General features: G+C 50.4%; 16 non-coding genes across 16 annotated transcripts; 8 read left to right on the top strand and 8 right to left on the bottom strand.

Annotated features, from left to right (window-relative positions):
- Positions 1 to 887: 887 nt before the first annotated feature.
- Trnag-ccc (transfer RNA glycine (anticodon CCC)) lies at positions 888 to 959 on the bottom strand. The gene has a single exon. It is a non-coding gene; the product is annotated as a tRNA-Gly (tRNA).
- Positions 960 to 1,642: 683 nt separating this feature from the next.
- Positions 1,643 to 1,726, top strand: Trnal-uaa (transfer RNA leucine (anticodon UAA)). The gene has a single exon. It is a non-coding gene; the product is annotated as a tRNA-Leu (tRNA).
- A 1,125-nt stretch (positions 1,727 to 2,851) lies between these two features.
- Trnag-ccc (transfer RNA glycine (anticodon CCC)) lies at positions 2,852 to 2,923 on the bottom strand. Its single transcript has one exon. It is a non-coding gene; the product is annotated as a tRNA-Gly (tRNA).
- Positions 2,924 to 3,606: 683 nt separating this feature from the next.
- Positions 3,607 to 3,690, top strand: Trnal-uaa (transfer RNA leucine (anticodon UAA)). The gene has a single exon. It is a non-coding gene; the product is annotated as a tRNA-Leu (tRNA).
- Positions 3,691 to 4,815: 1,125 nt separating this feature from the next.
- Positions 4,816 to 4,887, bottom strand: Trnag-ccc (transfer RNA glycine (anticodon CCC)). Its single transcript has one exon. It is a non-coding gene; the product is annotated as a tRNA-Gly (tRNA).
- Positions 4,888 to 5,570: 683 nt separating this feature from the next.
- On the top strand, positions 5,571 to 5,654 carry Trnal-uaa (transfer RNA leucine (anticodon UAA)). Its single transcript has one exon. It is a non-coding gene; the product is annotated as a tRNA-Leu (tRNA).
- Positions 5,655 to 6,779: 1,125 nt separating this feature from the next.
- Trnag-ccc (transfer RNA glycine (anticodon CCC)) lies at positions 6,780 to 6,851 on the bottom strand. Its single transcript has one exon. It is a non-coding gene; the product is annotated as a tRNA-Gly (tRNA).
- Positions 6,852 to 7,534: 683 nt separating this feature from the next.
- Positions 7,535 to 7,618, top strand: Trnal-uaa (transfer RNA leucine (anticodon UAA)). Its single transcript has one exon. It is a non-coding gene; the product is annotated as a tRNA-Leu (tRNA).
- Positions 7,619 to 8,743: 1,125 nt separating this feature from the next.
- On the bottom strand, positions 8,744 to 8,815 carry Trnag-ccc (transfer RNA glycine (anticodon CCC)). The gene has a single exon. It is a non-coding gene; the product is annotated as a tRNA-Gly (tRNA).
- A 683-nt stretch (positions 8,816 to 9,498) lies between these two features.
- On the top strand, positions 9,499 to 9,582 carry Trnal-uaa (transfer RNA leucine (anticodon UAA)). Its single transcript has one exon. It is a non-coding gene; the product is annotated as a tRNA-Leu (tRNA).
- Positions 9,583 to 10,707: 1,125 nt separating this feature from the next.
- Positions 10,708 to 10,779, bottom strand: Trnag-ccc (transfer RNA glycine (anticodon CCC)). The gene has a single exon. It is a non-coding gene; the product is annotated as a tRNA-Gly (tRNA).
- Positions 10,780 to 11,462: 683 nt separating this feature from the next.
- Trnal-uaa (transfer RNA leucine (anticodon UAA)) lies at positions 11,463 to 11,546 on the top strand. The gene has a single exon. It is a non-coding gene; the product is annotated as a tRNA-Leu (tRNA).
- A 1,125-nt stretch (positions 11,547 to 12,671) lies between these two features.
- On the bottom strand, positions 12,672 to 12,743 carry Trnag-ccc (transfer RNA glycine (anticodon CCC)). Its single transcript has one exon. It is a non-coding gene; the product is annotated as a tRNA-Gly (tRNA).
- A 683-nt stretch (positions 12,744 to 13,426) lies between these two features.
- Positions 13,427 to 13,510, top strand: Trnal-uaa (transfer RNA leucine (anticodon UAA)). Its single transcript has one exon. It is a non-coding gene; the product is annotated as a tRNA-Leu (tRNA).
- A 1,125-nt stretch (positions 13,511 to 14,635) lies between these two features.
- Trnag-ccc (transfer RNA glycine (anticodon CCC)) lies at positions 14,636 to 14,707 on the bottom strand. The gene has a single exon. It is a non-coding gene; the product is annotated as a tRNA-Gly (tRNA).
- A 683-nt stretch (positions 14,708 to 15,390) lies between these two features.
- Trnal-uaa (transfer RNA leucine (anticodon UAA)) lies at positions 15,391 to 15,474 on the top strand. The gene has a single exon. It is a non-coding gene; the product is annotated as a tRNA-Leu (tRNA).
- The last annotated feature ends 756 nt before the right edge of the window (positions 15,475 to 16,230 follow it).

The raw sequence follows: 16,230 nt of genomic DNA, 5'->3' as shown, positions 1-16,230 counted from the left end.
TATTCTCACGGCGTTTACGTTTTCTTTGTGTTGTGCTTTTTGGGTCCAACGTCAAGAAAGCAAAAGTCAACGAAAACAGATACGTGTTTAAATGACTGGCAGGGCAGTAACGAAGGTGGATGAGCCGGTGGACCGGGTACTGGACTGCTGACGTGGCCCCATTGCATAGGTCGTCAGCTGAGTAGGTTAGAGCGTCGTGGTGTGAACACAAAGGCCATGTATTCGATCGCAGCAAGTGCCATTTAATTTTTCTCTCGTAAAAGACAGTGCTTCCTCCAGCGAGACACTGCCAGGTAAATACCAAGTGATATGCACAAGAAGCAAGATGTCTGCACGTTTGCTGGCGTTGTGGCTAGCGGCCGTAGCACGCTGAGTGCAGCGGTTCTCGGCTGTTCATTGGAGTTAAGAACCGTTGTGTGTGGTTAGTAGTTGGGTGGGTGACCAGCTGGGAGCTCGACCTGCGTTTGGCTTCTTTCCTTTTGCCTTTTTACTTCGGTTTCGTTGCTGCTTAGCGTTAATGATGCTGTTCAGCACGCTGACGCCACTCTTGCCTCTCGGTACACTAAGGCGCGAATCTGTGGCCACAATAAAATGAAAGGTTCTGTCGTGTGTTTGTCGTTTTTTGGTCTCTCACAGTCGTTTCTCGCGCCTGCCCTCTACATATATGCCCGTTTCCAAGCGTCAGCTTTCGCGTCAGCCGAGCAAAGTCGAGACAAGTCGACACATGGAGACACACGATGCTGTGAAACGAAATCCGGCGACTAGCGCACTGGCTACACGGAGTGAGACGTGGGGCGAAGGAAAACTATTCGTAGCGCGACAGTTCTCAGGTTCGAGGATCGCGTTACGTTACGTGGAATATCCCTAGAAGAAAAATTTACGTTTCGTGCGGTGGCCGGGAGTCGAACCCGGATCAACTGCTTGGGAAGCAACCATGCTGACCGTTACACCACCACCGCCTTGCGCTGCGTTTCACTCACGCCGCGATGTGTCGGCTACCCTCCTGCCACCAGAGGCCGAAGGCGATGACGCTGTAGGCGCTCTACGCCAGGGCGGAGGTGAGCACATCTGAACGCAGTGTGTAGGTGCTGCTAGGGCGATGTAGCGTAACTAGAAGCAGAACTGACATCCATTGAAAAAACTGCCCTTTAATTTACAGCAGCGTGATCAAAGAAATATGTAATGTGACGTACTTACTGACGATCCAGAGACGATTGAGCATATGTGTGCCAGTACAGAAGTAGAAAGCGCGTACGTATCACAGTGTTAAGTTGGTTAGTTTGATTCTCGCCTGGAGCATATCATTAGCTTCCCCTGAGGGTGAAATGCACAGCGTAGCCGTTGCTAGGGAACGGCCTTTTCTTGTCATTCGTTGTTTTCTCTGCGACAATGTAAAAATTGATAGTTGGAGTTCTGCTCGTTCCACTTAAGACAGAAGGCGACGGAAAACAACGGTGTCAGGCGCCATATTTAAGCTCTGGCTCCCGAAAGTGAGGGTGGGGTGCAACCTCACATCTGACAACTCGTCTAAAATACTCTAAAAAAACGTATTTCCTTCACACAAGAAAAAACAAGCACATTTCGCAGTAAGGCTCTGGAGATGTTGCTAGGAACGACAGCAGCAGGTCGTTTGCGCTCACAAGTCAGATTGGCCGAGCGGTCTAAGGCGCCAGATTTAAGCTCTGGTTCCCGAACGGGAGCGTGGGTTCGAACCCCACATCTGACAATGAATTTTAAATATTCCTTAACTGGCCATTTCCTTCGTGCGGGAAAGCAAGTCAATTACGCGCAAACAGGTTCGAGAGATATTATTAGAGACGGCAGTGGTTACGGAGCTTGCCCTGCAAGTCTGATTGCCCGGCGGTCAGAAGGAATGGAAAGCTGTTGGGAGACATGGCTTTCAGCCAGGCGGCCCGGATTCGATTCCCGGTAGCCGAACATTCTTTCGTTTGCTGAGTCTTGGCTATTCTCACGGCGTTTACGTTTTCTTTGTGTTGTGCTTTTTGGGTCCAACGTCAAGAAAGCAAAAGTCAACGAAAACAGATACGTGTTTAAATGACTGGCAGGGCAGTAACGAAGGTGGATGAGCCGGTGGACCGGGTACTGGACTGCTGACGTGGCCCCATTGCATAGGTCGTCAGCTGAGTAGGTTAGAGCGTCGTGGTGTGAACACAAAGGCCATGTATTCGATCGCAGCAAGTGCCATTTAATTTTTCTCTCGTAAAAGACAGTGCTTCCTCCAGCGAGACACTGCCAGGTAAATACCAAGTGATATGCACAAGAAGCAAGATGTCTGCACGTTTGCTGGCGTTGTGGCTAGCGGCCGTAGCACGCTGAGTGCAGCGGTTCTCGGCTGTTCATTGGAGTTAAGAACCGTTGTGTGTGGTTAGTAGTTGGGTGGGTGACCAGCTGGGAGCTCGACCTGCGTTTGGCTTCTTTCCTTTTGCCTTTTTACTTCGGTTTCGTTGCTGCTTAGCGTTAATGATGCTGTTCAGCACGCTGACGCCACTCTTGCCTCTCGGTACACTAAGGCGCGAATCTGTGGCCACAATAAAATGAAAGGTTCTGTCGTGTGTTTGTCGTTTTTTGGTCTCTCACAGTCGTTTCTCGCGCCTGCCCTCTACATATATGCCCGTTTCCAAGCGTCAGCTTTCGCGTCAGCCGAGCAAAGTCGAGACAAGTCGACACATGGAGACACACGATGCTGTGAAACGAAATCCGGCGACTAGCGCACTGGCTACACGGAGTGAGACGTGGGGCGAAGGAAAACTATTCGTAGCGCGACAGTTCTCAGGTTCGAGGATCGCGTTACGTTACGTGGAATATCCCTAGAAGAAAAATTTACGTTTCGTGCGGTGGCCGGGAGTCGAACCCGGATCAACTGCTTGGGAAGCAACCATGCTGACCGTTACACCACCACCGCCTTGCGCTGCGTTTCACTCACGCCGCGATGTGTCGGCTACCCTCCTGCCACCAGAGGCCGAAGGCGATGACGCTGTAGGCGCTCTACGCCAGGGCGGAGGTGAGCACATCTGAACGCAGTGTGTAGGTGCTGCTAGGGCGATGTAGCGTAACTAGAAGCAGAACTGACATCCATTGAAAAAACTGCCCTTTAATTTACAGCAGCGTGATCAAAGAAATATGTAATGTGACGTACTTACTGACGATCCAGAGACGATTGAGCATATGTGTGCCAGTACAGAAGTAGAAAGCGCGTACGTATCACAGTGTTAAGTTGGTTAGTTTGATTCTCGCCTGGAGCATATCATTAGCTTCCCCTGAGGGTGAAATGCACAGCGTAGCCGTTGCTAGGGAACGGCCTTTTCTTGTCATTCGTTGTTTTCTCTGCGACAATGTAAAAATTGATAGTTGGAGTTCTGCTCGTTCCACTTAAGACAGAAGGCGACGGAAAACAACGGTGTCAGGCGCCATATTTAAGCTCTGGCTCCCGAAAGTGAGGGTGGGGTGCAACCTCACATCTGACAACTCGTCTAAAATACTCTAAAAAAACGTATTTCCTTCACACAAGAAAAAACAAGCACATTTCGCAGTAAGGCTCTGGAGATGTTGCTAGGAACGACAGCAGCAGGTCGTTTGCGCTCACAAGTCAGATTGGCCGAGCGGTCTAAGGCGCCAGATTTAAGCTCTGGTTCCCGAACGGGAGCGTGGGTTCGAACCCCACATCTGACAATGAATTTTAAATATTCCTTAACTGGCCATTTCCTTCGTGCGGGAAAGCAAGTCAATTACGCGCAAACAGGTTCGAGAGATATTATTAGAGACGGCAGTGGTTACGGAGCTTGCCCTGCAAGTCTGATTGCCCGGCGGTCAGAAGGAATGGAAAGCTGTTGGGAGACATGGCTTTCAGCCAGGCGGCCCGGATTCGATTCCCGGTAGCCGAACATTCTTTCGTTTGCTGAGTCTTGGCTATTCTCACGGCGTTTACGTTTTCTTTGTGTTGTGCTTTTTGGGTCCAACGTCAAGAAAGCAAAAGTCAACGAAAACAGATACGTGTTTAAATGACTGGCAGGGCAGTAACGAAGGTGGATGAGCCGGTGGACCGGGTACTGGACTGCTGACGTGGCCCCATTGCATAGGTCGTCAGCTGAGTAGGTTAGAGCGTCGTGGTGTGAACACAAAGGCCATGTATTCGATCGCAGCAAGTGCCATTTAATTTTTCTCTCGTAAAAGACAGTGCTTCCCCCAGCGAGACACTGCCAGGTAAATACCAAGTGATATGCACAAGAAGCAAGATGTCTGCACGTTTGCTGGCGTTGTGGCTAGCGGCCGTAGCACGCTGAGTGCAGCGGTTCTCGGCTGTTCATTGGAGTTAAGAACCGTTGTGTGTGGTTAGTAGTTGGGTGGGTGACCAGCTGGGAGCTCGACCTGCGTTTGGCTTCTTTCCTTTTGCCTTTTTACTTCGGTTTCGTTGCTGCTTAGCGTTAATGATGCTGTTCAGCACGCTGACGCCACTCTTGCCTCTCGGTACACTAAGGCGCGAATCTGTGGCCACAATAAAATGAAAGGTTCTGTCGTGTGTTTGTCGTTTTTTGGTCTCTCACAGTCGTTTCTCGCGCCTGCCCTCTACATATATGCCCGTTTCCAAGCGTCAGCTTTCGCGTCAGCCGAGCAAAGTCGAGACAAGTCGACACATGGAGACACACGATGCTGTGAAACGAAATCCGGCGACTAGCGCACTGGCTACACGGAGTGAGACGTGGGGCGAAGGAAAACTATTCGTAGCGCGACAGTTCTCAGGTTCGAGGATCGCGTTACGTTACGTGGAATATCCCTAGAAGAAAAATTTACGTTTCGTGCGGTGGCCGGGAGTCGAACCCGGATCAACTGCTTGGGAAGCAACCATGCTGACCGTTACACCACCACCGCCTTGCGCTGCGTTTCACTCACGCCGCGATGTGTCGGCTACCCTCCTGCCACCAGAGGCCGAAGGCGATGACGCTGTAGGCGCTCTACGCCAGGGCGGAGGTGAGCACATCTGAACGCAGTGTGTAGGTGCTGCTAGGGCGATGTAGCGTAACTAGAAGCAGAACTGACATCCATTGAAAAAACTGCCCTTTAATTTACAGCAGCGTGATCAAAGAAATATGTAATGTGACGTACTTACTGACGATCCAGAGACGATTGAGCATATGTGTGCCAGTACAGAAGTAGAAAGCGCGTACGTATCACAGTGTTAAGTTGGTTAGTTTGATTCTCGCCTGGAGCATATCATTAGCTTCCCCTGAGGGTGAAATGCACAGCGTAGCCGTTGCTAGGGAACGGCCTTTTCTTGTCATTCGTTGTTTTCTCTGCGACAATGTAAAAATTGATAGTTGGAGTTCTGCTCGTTCCACTTAAGACAGAAGGCGACGGAAAACAACGGTGTCAGGCGCCATATTTAAGCTCTGGCTCCCGAAAGTGAGGGTGGGGTGCAACCTCACATCTGACAACTCGTCTAAAATACTCTAAAAAAACGTATTTCCTTCACACAAGAAAAAACAAGCACATTTCGCAGTAAGGCTCTGGAGATGTTGCTAGGAACGACAGCAGCAGGTCGTTTGCGCTCACAAGTCAGATTGGCCGAGCGGTCTAAGGCGCCAGATTTAAGCTCTGGTTCCCGAACGGGAGCGTGGGTTCGAACCCCACATCTGACAATGAATTTTAAATATTCCTTAACTGGCCATTTCCTTCGTGCGGGAAAGCAAGTCAATTACGCGCAAACAGGTTCGAGAGATATTATTAGAGACGGCAGTGGTTACGGAGCTTGCCCTGCAAGTCTGATTGCCCGGCGGTCAGAAGGAATGGAAAGCTGTTGGGAGACATGGCTTTCAGCCAGGCGGCCCGGATTCGATTCCCGGTAGCCGAACATTCTTTCGTTTGCTGAGTCTTGGCTATTCTCACGGCGTTTACGTTTTCTTTGTGTTGTGCTTTTTGGGTCCAACGTCAAGAAAGCAAAAGTCAACGAAAACAGATACGTGTTTAAATGACTGGCAGGGCAGTAACGAAGGTGGATGAGCCGGTGGACCGGGTACTGGACTGCTGACGTGGCCCCATTGCATAGGTCGTCAGCTGAGTAGGTTAGAGCGTCGTGGTGTGAACACAAAGGCCATGTATTCGATCGCAGCAAGTGCCATTTAATTTTTCTCTCGTAAAAGACAGTGCTTCCTCCAGCGAGACACTGCCAGGTAAATACCAAGTGATATGCACAAGAAGCAAGATGTCTGCACGTTTGCTGGCGTTGTGGCTAGCGGCCGTAGCACGCTGAGTGCAGCGGTTCTCGGCTGTTCATTGGAGTTAAGAACCGTTGTGTGTGGTTAGTAGTTGGGTGGGTGACCAGCTGGGAGCTCGACCTGCGTTTGGCTTCTTTCCTTTTGCCTTTTTACTTCGGTTTCGTTGCTGCTTAGCGTTAATGATGCTGTTCAGCACGCTGACGCCACTCTTGCCTCTCGGTACACTAAGGCGCGAATCTGTGGCCACAATAAAATGAAAGGTTCTGTCGTGTGTTTGTCGTTTTTTGGTCTCTCACAGTCGTTTCTCGCGCCTGCCCTCTACATATATGCCCGTTTCCAAGCGTCAGCTTTCGCGTCAGCCGAGCAAAGTCGAGACAAGTCGACACATGGAGACACACGATGCTGTGAAACGAAATCCGGCGACTAGCGCACTGGCTACACGGAGTGAGACGTGGGGCGAAGGAAAACTATTCGTAGCGCGACAGTTCTCAGGTTCGAGGATCGCGTTACGTTACGTGGAATATCCCTAGAAGAAAAATTTACGTTTCGTGCGGTGGCCGGGAGTCGAACCCGGATCAACTGCTTGGGAAGCAACCATGCTGACCGTTACACCACCACCGCCTTGCGCTGCGTTTCACTCACGCCGCGATGTGTCGGCTACCCTCCTGCCACCAGAGGCCGAAGGCGATGACGCTGTAGGCGCTCTACGCCAGGGCGGAGGTGAGCACATCTGAACGCAGTGTGTAGGTGCTGCTAGGGCGATGTAGCGTAACTAGAAGCAGAACTGACATCCATTGAAAAAACTGCCCTTTAATTTACAGCAGCGTGATCAAAGAAATATGTAATGTGACGTACTTACTGACGATCCAGAGACGATTGAGCATATGTGTGCCAGTACAGAAGTAGAAAGCGCGTACGTATCACAGTGTTAAGTTGGTTAGTTTGATTCTCGCCTGGAGCATATCATTAGCTTCCCCTGAGGGTGAAATGCACAGCGTAGCCGTTGCTAGGGAACGGCCTTTTCTTGTCATTCGTTGTTTTCTCTGCGACAATGTAAAAATTGATAGTTGGAGTTCTGCTCGTTCCACTTAAGACAGAAGGCGACGGAAAACAACGGTGTCAGGCGCCATATTTAAGCTCTGGCTCCCGAAAGTGAGGGTGGGGTGCAACCTCACATCTGACAACTCGTCTAAAATACTCTAAAAAAACGTATTTCCTTCACACAAGAAAAAACAAGCACATTTCGCAGTAAGGCTCTGGAGATGTTGCTAGGAACGACAGCAGCAGGTCGTTTGCGCTCACAAGTCAGATTGGCCGAGCGGTCTAAGGCGCCAGATTTAAGCTCTGGTTCCCGAACGGGAGCGTGGGTTCGAACCCCACATCTGACAATGAATTTTAAATATTCCTTAACTGGCCATTTCCTTCGTGCGGGAAAGCAAGTCAATTACGCGCAAACAGGTTCGAGAGATATTATTAGAGACGGCAGTGGTTACGGAGCTTGCCCTGCAAGTCTGATTGCCCGGCGGTCAGAAGGAATGGAAAGCTGTTGGGAGACATGGCTTTCAGCCAGGCGGCCCGGATTCGATTCCCGGTAGCCGAACATTCTTTCGTTTGCTGAGTCTTGGCTATTCTCACGGCGTTTACGTTTTCTTTGTGTTGTGCTTTTTGGGTCCAACGTCAAGAAAGCAAAAGTCAACGAAAACAGATACGTGTTTAAATGACTGGCAGGGCAGTAACGAAGGTGGATGAGCCGGTGGACCGGGTACTGGACTGCTGACGTGGCCCCATTGCATAGGTCGTCAGCTGAGTAGGTTAGAGCGTCGTGGTGTGAACACAAAGGCCATGTATTCGATCGCAGCAAGTGCCATTTAATTTTTCTCTCGTAAAAGACAGTGCTTCCTCCAGCGAGACACTGCCAGGTAAATACCAAGTGATATGCACAAGAAGCAAGATGTCTGCACGTTTGCTGGCGTTGTGGCTAGCGGCCGTAGCACGCTGAGTGCAGCGGTTCTCGGCTGTTCATTGGAGTTAAGAACCGTTGTGTGTGGTTAGTAGTTGGGTGGGTGACCAGCTGGGAGCTCGACCTGCGTTTGGCTTCTTTCCTTTTGCCTTTTTACTTCGGTTTCGTTGCTGCTTAGCGTTAATGATGCTGTTCAGCACGCTGACGCCACTCTTGCCTCTCGGTACACTAAGGCGCGAATCTGTGGCCACAATAAAATGAAAGGTTCTGTCGTGTGTTTGTCGTTTTTTGGTCTCTCACAGTCGTTTCTCGCGCCTGCCCTCTACATATATGCCCGTTTCCAAGCGTCAGCTTTCGCGTCAGCCGAGCAAAGTCGAGACAAGTCGACACATGGAGACACACGATGCTGTGAAACGAAATCCGGCGACTAGCGCACTGGCTACACGGAGTGAGACGTGGGGCGAAGGAAAACTATTCGTAGCGCGACAGTTCTCAGGTTCGAGGATCGCGTTACGTTACGTGGAATATCCCTAGAAGAAAAATTTACGTTTCGTGCGGTGGCCGGGAGTCGAACCCGGATCAACTGCTTGGGAAGCAACCATGCTGACCGTTACACCACCACCGCCTTGCGCTGCGTTTCACTCACGCCGCGATGTGTCGGCTACCCTCCTGCCACCAGAGGCCGAAGGCGATGACGCTGTAGGCGCTCTACGCCAGGGCGGAGGTGAGCACATCTGAACGCAGTGTGTAGGTGCTGCTAGGGCGATGTAGCGTAACTAGAAGCAGAACTGACATCCATTGAAAAAACTGCCCTTTAATTTACAGCAGCGTGATCAAAGAAATATGTAATGTGACGTACTTACTGACGATCCAGAGACGATTGAGCATATGTGTGCCAGTACAGAAGTAGAAAGCGCGTACGTATCACAGTGTTAAGTTGGTTAGTTTGATTCTCGCCTGGAGCATATCATTAGCTTCCCCTGAGGGTGAAATGCACAGCGTAGCCGTTGCTAGGGAACGGCCTTTTCTTGTCATTCGTTGTTTTCTCTGCGACAATGTAAAAATTGATAGTTGGAGTTCTGCTCGTTCCACTTAAGACAGAAGGCGACGGAAAACAACGGTGTCAGGCGCCATATTTAAGCTCTGGCTCCCGAAAGTGAGGGTGGGGTGCAACCTCACATCTGACAACTCGTCTAAAATACTCTAAAAAAACGTATTTCCTTCACACAAGAAAAAACAAGCACATTTCGCAGTAAGGCTCTGGAGATGTTGCTAGGAACGACAGCAGCAGGTCGTTTGCGCTCACAAGTCAGATTGGCCGAGCGGTCTAAGGCGCCAGATTTAAGCTCTGGTTCCCGAACGGGAGCGTGGGTTCGAACCCCACATCTGACAATGAATTTTAAATATTCCTTAACTGGCCATTTCCTTCGTGCGGGAAAGCAAGTCAATTACGCGCAAACAGGTTCGAGAGATATTATTAGAGACGGCAGTGGTTACGGAGCTTGCCCTGCAAGTCTGATTGCCCGGCGGTCAGAAGGAATGGAAAGCTGTTGGGAGACATGGCTTTCAGCCAGGCGGCCCGGATTCGATTCCCGGTAGCCGAACATTCTTTCGTTTGCTGAGTCTTGGCTATTCTCACGGCGTTTACGTTTTCTTTGTGTTGTGCTTTTTGGGTCCAACGTCAAGAAAGCAAAAGTCAACGAAAACAGATACGTGTTTAAATGACTGGCAGGGCAGTAACGAAGGTGGATGAGCCGGTGGACCGGGTACTGGACTGCTGACGTGGCCCCATTGCATAGGTCGTCAGCTGAGTAGGTTAGAGCGTCGTGGTGTGAACACAAAGGCCATGTATTCGATCGCAGCAAGTGCCATTTAATTTTTCTCTCGTAAAAGACAGTGCTTCCTCCAGCGAGACACTGCCAGGTAAATACCAAGTGATATGCACAAGAAGCAAGATGTCTGCACGTTTGGTGGCGTTGTGGCTAGCGGCCGTAGCACGCTGAGTGCAGCGGTTCTCGGCTGTTCATTGGAGTTAAGAACCGTTGTGTGTGGTTAGTAGTTGGGTGGGTGACCAGCTGGGAGCTCGACCTGCGTTTGGCTTCTTTCCTTTTGCCTTTTTACTTCGGTTTCGTTGCTGCTTAGCGTTAATGATGCTGTTCAGCACGCTGACGCCACTCTTGCCTCTCGGTACACTAAGGCGCGAATCTGTGGCCACAATAAAATGAAAGGTTCTGTCGTGTGTTTGTCGTTTTTTGGTCTCTCACAGTCGTTTCTCGCGCCTGCCCTCTACATATATGCCCGTTTCCAAGCGTCAGCTTTCGCGTCAGCCGAGCAAAGTCGAGACAAGTCGACACATGGAGACACACGATGCTGTGAAACGAAATCCGGCGACTAGCGCACTGGCTACACGGAGTGAGACGTGGGGCGAAGGAAAACTATTCGTAGCGCGACAGTTCTCAGGTTCGAGGATCGCGTTACGTTACGTGGAATATCCCTAGAAGAAAAATTTACGTTTCGTGCGGTGGCCGGGAGTCGAACCCGGATCAACTGCTTGGGAAGCAACCATGCTGACCGTTACACCACCACCGCCTTGCGCTGCGTTTCACTCACGCCGCGATGTGTCGGCTACCCTCCTGCCACCAGAGGCCGAAGGCGATGACGCTGTAGGCGCTCTACGCCAGGGCGGAGGTGAGCACATCTGAACGCAGTGTGTAGGTGCTGCTAGGGCGATGTAGCGTAACTAGAAGCAGAACTGACATCCATTGAAAAAACTGCCCTTTAATTTACAGCAGCGTGATCAAAGAAATATGTAATGTGACGTACTTACTGACGATCCAGAGACGATTGAGCATATGTGTGCCAGTACAGAAGTAGAAAGCGCGTACGTATCACAGTGTTAAGTTGGTTAGTTTGATTCTCGCCTGGAGCATATCATTAGCTTCCCCTGAGGGTGAAATGCACAGCGTAGCCGTTGCTAGGGAACGGCCTTTTCTTGTCATTCGTTGTTTTCTCTGCGACAATGTAAAAATTGATAGTTGGAGTTCTGCTCGTTCCACTTAAGACAGAAGGCGACGGAAAACAACGGTGTCAGGCGCCATATTTAAGCTCTGGCTCCCGAAAGTGAGGGTGGGGTGCAACCTCACATCTGACAACTCGTCTAAAATACTCTAAAAAAACGTATTTCCTTCACACAAGAAAAAACAAGCACATTTCGCAGTAAGGCTCTGGAGATGTTGCTAGGAACGACAGCAGCAGGTCGTTTGCGCTCACAAGTCAGATTGGCCGAGCGGTCTAAGGCGCCAGATTTAAGCTCTGGTTCCCGAACGGGAGCGTGGGTTCGAACCCCACATCTGACAATGAATTTTAAATATTCCTTAACTGGCCATTTCCTTCGTGCGGGAAAGCAAGTCAATTACGCGCAAACAGGTTCGAGAGATATTATTAGAGACGGCAGTGGTTACGGAGCTTGCCCTGCAAGTCTGATTGCCCGGCGGTCAGAAGGAATGGAAAGCTGTTGGGAGACATGGCTTTCAGCCAGGCGGCCCGGATTCGATTCCCGGTAGCCGAACATTCTTTCGTTTGCTGAGTCTTGGCTATTCTCACGGCGTTTACGTTTTCTTTGTGTTGTGCTTTTTGGGTCCAACGTCAAGAAAGCAAAAGTCAACGAAAACAGATACGTGTTTAAATGACTGGCAGGGCAGTAACGAAGGTGGATGAGCCGGTGGACCGGGTACTGGACTGCTGACGTGGCCCCATTGCATAGGTCGTCAGCTGAGTAGGTTAGAGCGTCGTGGTGTGAACACAAAGGCCATGTATTCGATCGCAGCAAGTGCCATTTAATTTTTCTCTCGTAAAAGACAGTGCTTCCCCCAGCGAGACACTGCCAGGTAAATACCAAGTGATATGCACAAGAAGCAAGATGTCTGCACGTTTGCTGGCGTTGTGGCTAGCGGCCGTAGCACGCTGAGTGCAGCGGTTCTCGGCTGTTCATTGGAGTTAAGAACCGTTGTGTGTGGTTAGTAGTTGGGTGGGTGACCAGCTGGGAGCTCGACCTGCGTTTGGCTTCTTTCCTTTTGCCTTTTTACTTCGGTTTCGTTGCTGCTTAGCGTTAATGATGCTGTTCAGCACGCTGACGCCACTCTTGCCTCTCGGTACACTAAGGCGCGAATCTGTGGCCACAATAAAATGAAAGGTTCTGTCGTGTGTTTGTCGTTTTTTGGTCTCTCACAGTCGTTTCTCGCGCCTGCCCTCTACATATATGCCCGTTTCCAAGCGTCAGCTTTCGCGTCAGCCGAGCAAAGTCGAGACAAGTCGACACATGGAGACACACGATGCTGTGAAACGAAATCCGGCGACTAGCGCACTGGCTACACGGAGTGAGACGTGGGGCGAAGGAAAACTATTCGTAGCGCGACAGTTCTCAGGTTCGAGGATCGCGTTACGTTACGTGGAATATCCCTAGAAGAAAAATTTACGTTTCGTGCGGTGGCCGGGAGTCGAACCCGGATCAACTGCTTGGGAAGCAACCATGCTGACCGTTACACCACCACCGCCTTGCGCTGCGTTTCACTCACGCCGCGATGTGTCGGCTACCCTCCTGCCACCAGAGGCCGAAGGCGATGACGCTGTAGGCGCTCTACGCCAGGGCGGAGGTGAGCACATCTGAACGCAGTGTGTAGGTGCTGCTAGGGCGATGTAGCGTAACTAGAAGCAGAACTGACATCCATTGAAAAAACTGCCCTTTAATTTACAGCAGCGTGATCAAAGAAATATGTAATGTGACGTACTTACTGACGATCCAGAGACGATTGAGCATATGTGTGCCAGTACAGAAGTAGAAAGCGCGTACGTATCACAGTGTTAAGTTGGTTAGTTTGATTCTCGCCTGGAGCATATCATTAGCTTCCCCTGAGGGTGAAATGCACAGCGTAGCCGTTGCTAGGGAACGGCCTTTTCTTGTCATTCGTTGTTTTCTCTGCGACAATGTAAAAATTGATAGTTGGAGTTCTGCTCGTTCCACTTAAGACAGAAGGCGACGGAAAACAACGGTGTCAGGCGCCATATTTAAGCTCTGGCTCCCGAAAGTGAGGGTGGGGTGCAACCTCACATCTGACAACTCGTCTAAAATACTCTAAAAAAACGTATTTCCTTCACACAAGAAAAAACAAGCACATTTCGCAGTAAGGCTCTGGAGATGTTGCTAGGAACGACAGCAGCAGGTCGTTTGCGCTCACAAGTCAGATTGGCCGAGCGGTCTAAGGCGCCAGATTTAAGCTCTGGTTCCCGAACGGGAGCGTGGGTTCGAACCCCACATCTGACAATGAATTTTAAATATTCCTTAACTGGCCATTTCCTTCGTGCGGGAAAGCAAGTCAATTACGCGCAAACAGGTTCGAGAGATATTATTAGAGACGGCAGTGGTTACGGAGCTTGCCCTGCAAGTCTGATTGCCCGGCGGTCAGAAGGAATGGAAAGCTGTTGGGAGACATGGCTTTCAGCCAGGCGGCCCGGATTCGATTCCCGGTAGCCGAACATTCTTTCGTTTGCTGAGTCTTGGCTATTCTCACGGCGTTTACGTTTTCTTTGTGTTGTGCTTTTTGGGTCCAACGTCAAGAAAGCAAAAGTCAACGAAAACAGATACGTGTTTAAATGACTGGCAGGGCAGTAACGAAGGTGGATGAGCCGGTGGACCGGGTACTGGACTGCTGACGTGGCCCCATTGCATAGGTCGTCAGCTGAGTAGGTTAGAGCGTCGTGGTGTGAACACAAAGGCCATGTATTCGATCGCAGCAAGTGCCATTTAATTTTTCTCTCGTAAAAGACAGTGCTTCCTCCAGCGAGACACTGCCAGGTAAATACCAAGTGATATGCACAAGAAGCAAGATGTCTGCACGTTTGCTGGCGTTGTGGCTAGCGGCCGTAGCACGCTGAGTGCAGCGGTTCTCGGCTGTTCATTGGAGTTAAGAACCGTTGTGTGTGGTTAGTAGTTGGGTGGGTGACCAGCTGGGAGCTCGACCTGCGTTTGGCTTCTTTCCTTTTGCCTTTTTACTTCGGTTTCGTTGCTGCTTAGCGTTAATGATGCTGTTCAGCACGCTGACGCCACTCTTGCCTCTCGGTACACTAAGGCGCGAATCTGTGGCCACAATAAAATGAAAGGTTCTGTCGTGTGTTTGTCGTTTTTTGGTCTCTCACAGTCGTTTCTCGCGCCTGCCCTCTACATATATGCCCGTTTCCAAGCGTCAGCTTTCGCGTCAGCCGAGCAAAGTCGAGACAAGTCGACACATGGAGACACACGATGCTGTGAAACGAAATCCGGCGACTAGCGCACTGGCTACACGGAGTGAGACGTGGGGCGAAGGAAAACTATTCGTAGCGCGACAGTTCTCAGGTTCGAGGATCGCGTTACGTTACGTGGAATATCCCTAGAAGAAAAATTTACGTTTCGTGCGGTGGCCGGGAGTCGAACCCGGATCAACTGCTTGGGAAGCAACCATGCTGACCGTTACACCACCACCGCCTTGCGCTGCGTTTCACTCACGCCGCGATGTGTCGGCTACCCTCCTGCCACCAGAGGCCGAAGGCGATGACGCTGTAGGCGCTCTACGCCAGGGCGGAGGTGAGCACATCTGAACGCAGTGTGTAGGTGCTGCTAGGGCGATGTAGCGTAACTAGAAGCAGAACTGACATCCATTGAAAAAACTGCCCTTTAATTTACAGCAGCGTGATCAAAGAAATATGTAATGTGACGTACTTACTGACGATCCAGAGACGATTGAGCATATGTGTGCCAGTACAGAAGTAGAAAGCGCGTACGTATCACAGTGTTAAGTTGGTTAGTTTGATTCTCGCCTGGAGCATATCATTAGCTTCCCCTGAGGGTGAAATGCACAGCGTAGCCGTTGCTAGGGAACGGCCTTTTCTTGTCATTCGTTGTTTTCTCTGCGACAATGTAAAAATTGATAGTTGGAGTTCTGCTCGTTCCACTTAAGACAGAAGGCGACGGAAAACAACGGTGTCAGGCGCCATATTTAAGCTCTGGCTCCCGAAAGTGAGGGTGGGGTGCAACCTCACATCTGACAACTCGTCTAAAATACTCTAAAAAAACGTATTTCCTTCACACAAGAAAAAACAAGCACATTTCGCAGTAAGGCTCTGGAGATGTTGCTAGGAACGACAGCAGCAGGTCGTTTGCGCTCACAAGTCAGATTGGCCGAGCGGTCTAAGGCGCCAGATTTAAGCTCTGGTTCCCGAACGGGAGCGTGGGTTCGAACCCCACATCTGACAATGAATTTTAAATATTCCTTAACTGGCCATTTCCTTCGTGCGGGAAAGCAAGTCAATTACGCGCAAACAGGTTCGAGAGATATTATTAGAGACGGCAGTGGTTACGGAGCTTGCCCTGCAAGTCTGATTGCCCGGCGGTCAGAAGGAATGGAAAGCTGTTGGGAGACATGGCTTTCAGCCAGGCGGCCCGGATTCGATTCCCGGTAGCCGAACATTCTTTCGTTTGCTGAGTCTTGGCTATTCTCACGGCGTTTACGTTTTCTTTGTGTTGTGCTTTTTGGGTCCAACGTCAAGAAAGCAAAAGTCAACGAAAACAGATACGTGTTTAAATGACTGGCAGGGCAGTAACGAAGGTGGATGAGCCGGTGGACCGGGTACTGGACTGCTGACGTGGCCCCATTGCATAGGTCGTCAGCTGAGTAGGTTAGAGCGTCGTGGTGTGAACACAAAGGCCATGTATTCGATCGCAGCAAGTGCCATTTAATTTTTCTCTCGTAAAAGACAGTGCTTCCTCCAGCGAGACACTGCCAGGTAAATACCAAGTGATATGCACAAGAAGCAAGATGTCTGCACGTTTGCTGGCGTTGTGGCTAGCGGCCGTAGCACGCTGAGTGCAGCGGTTCTCGGCTGTTCATTGGAGTTAAGAACCGTTGTGTGTGGTTAGTAGTTGGGTGGGTGACCAGCTGGGAGCTCGACCTGCGTTTGGCTTCTTTCCTTTTGCCTTTTTACTTCGGTTTCGTTGCTGCTTAGCGTTAA

This window comes from Schistocerca nitens, chromosome 2, assembly GCF_023898315.1.
Source record: "Schistocerca nitens isolate TAMUIC-IGC-003100 chromosome 2, iqSchNite1.1, whole genome shotgun sequence".
NCBI classification, from domain to species: Eukaryota; Metazoa; Arthropoda; class Insecta; order Orthoptera; family Acrididae; genus Schistocerca; species Schistocerca nitens.
Note: the sequence above shows the minus strand (reverse complement) of the source record. Positions and strands in the feature narration are given on the sequence as shown.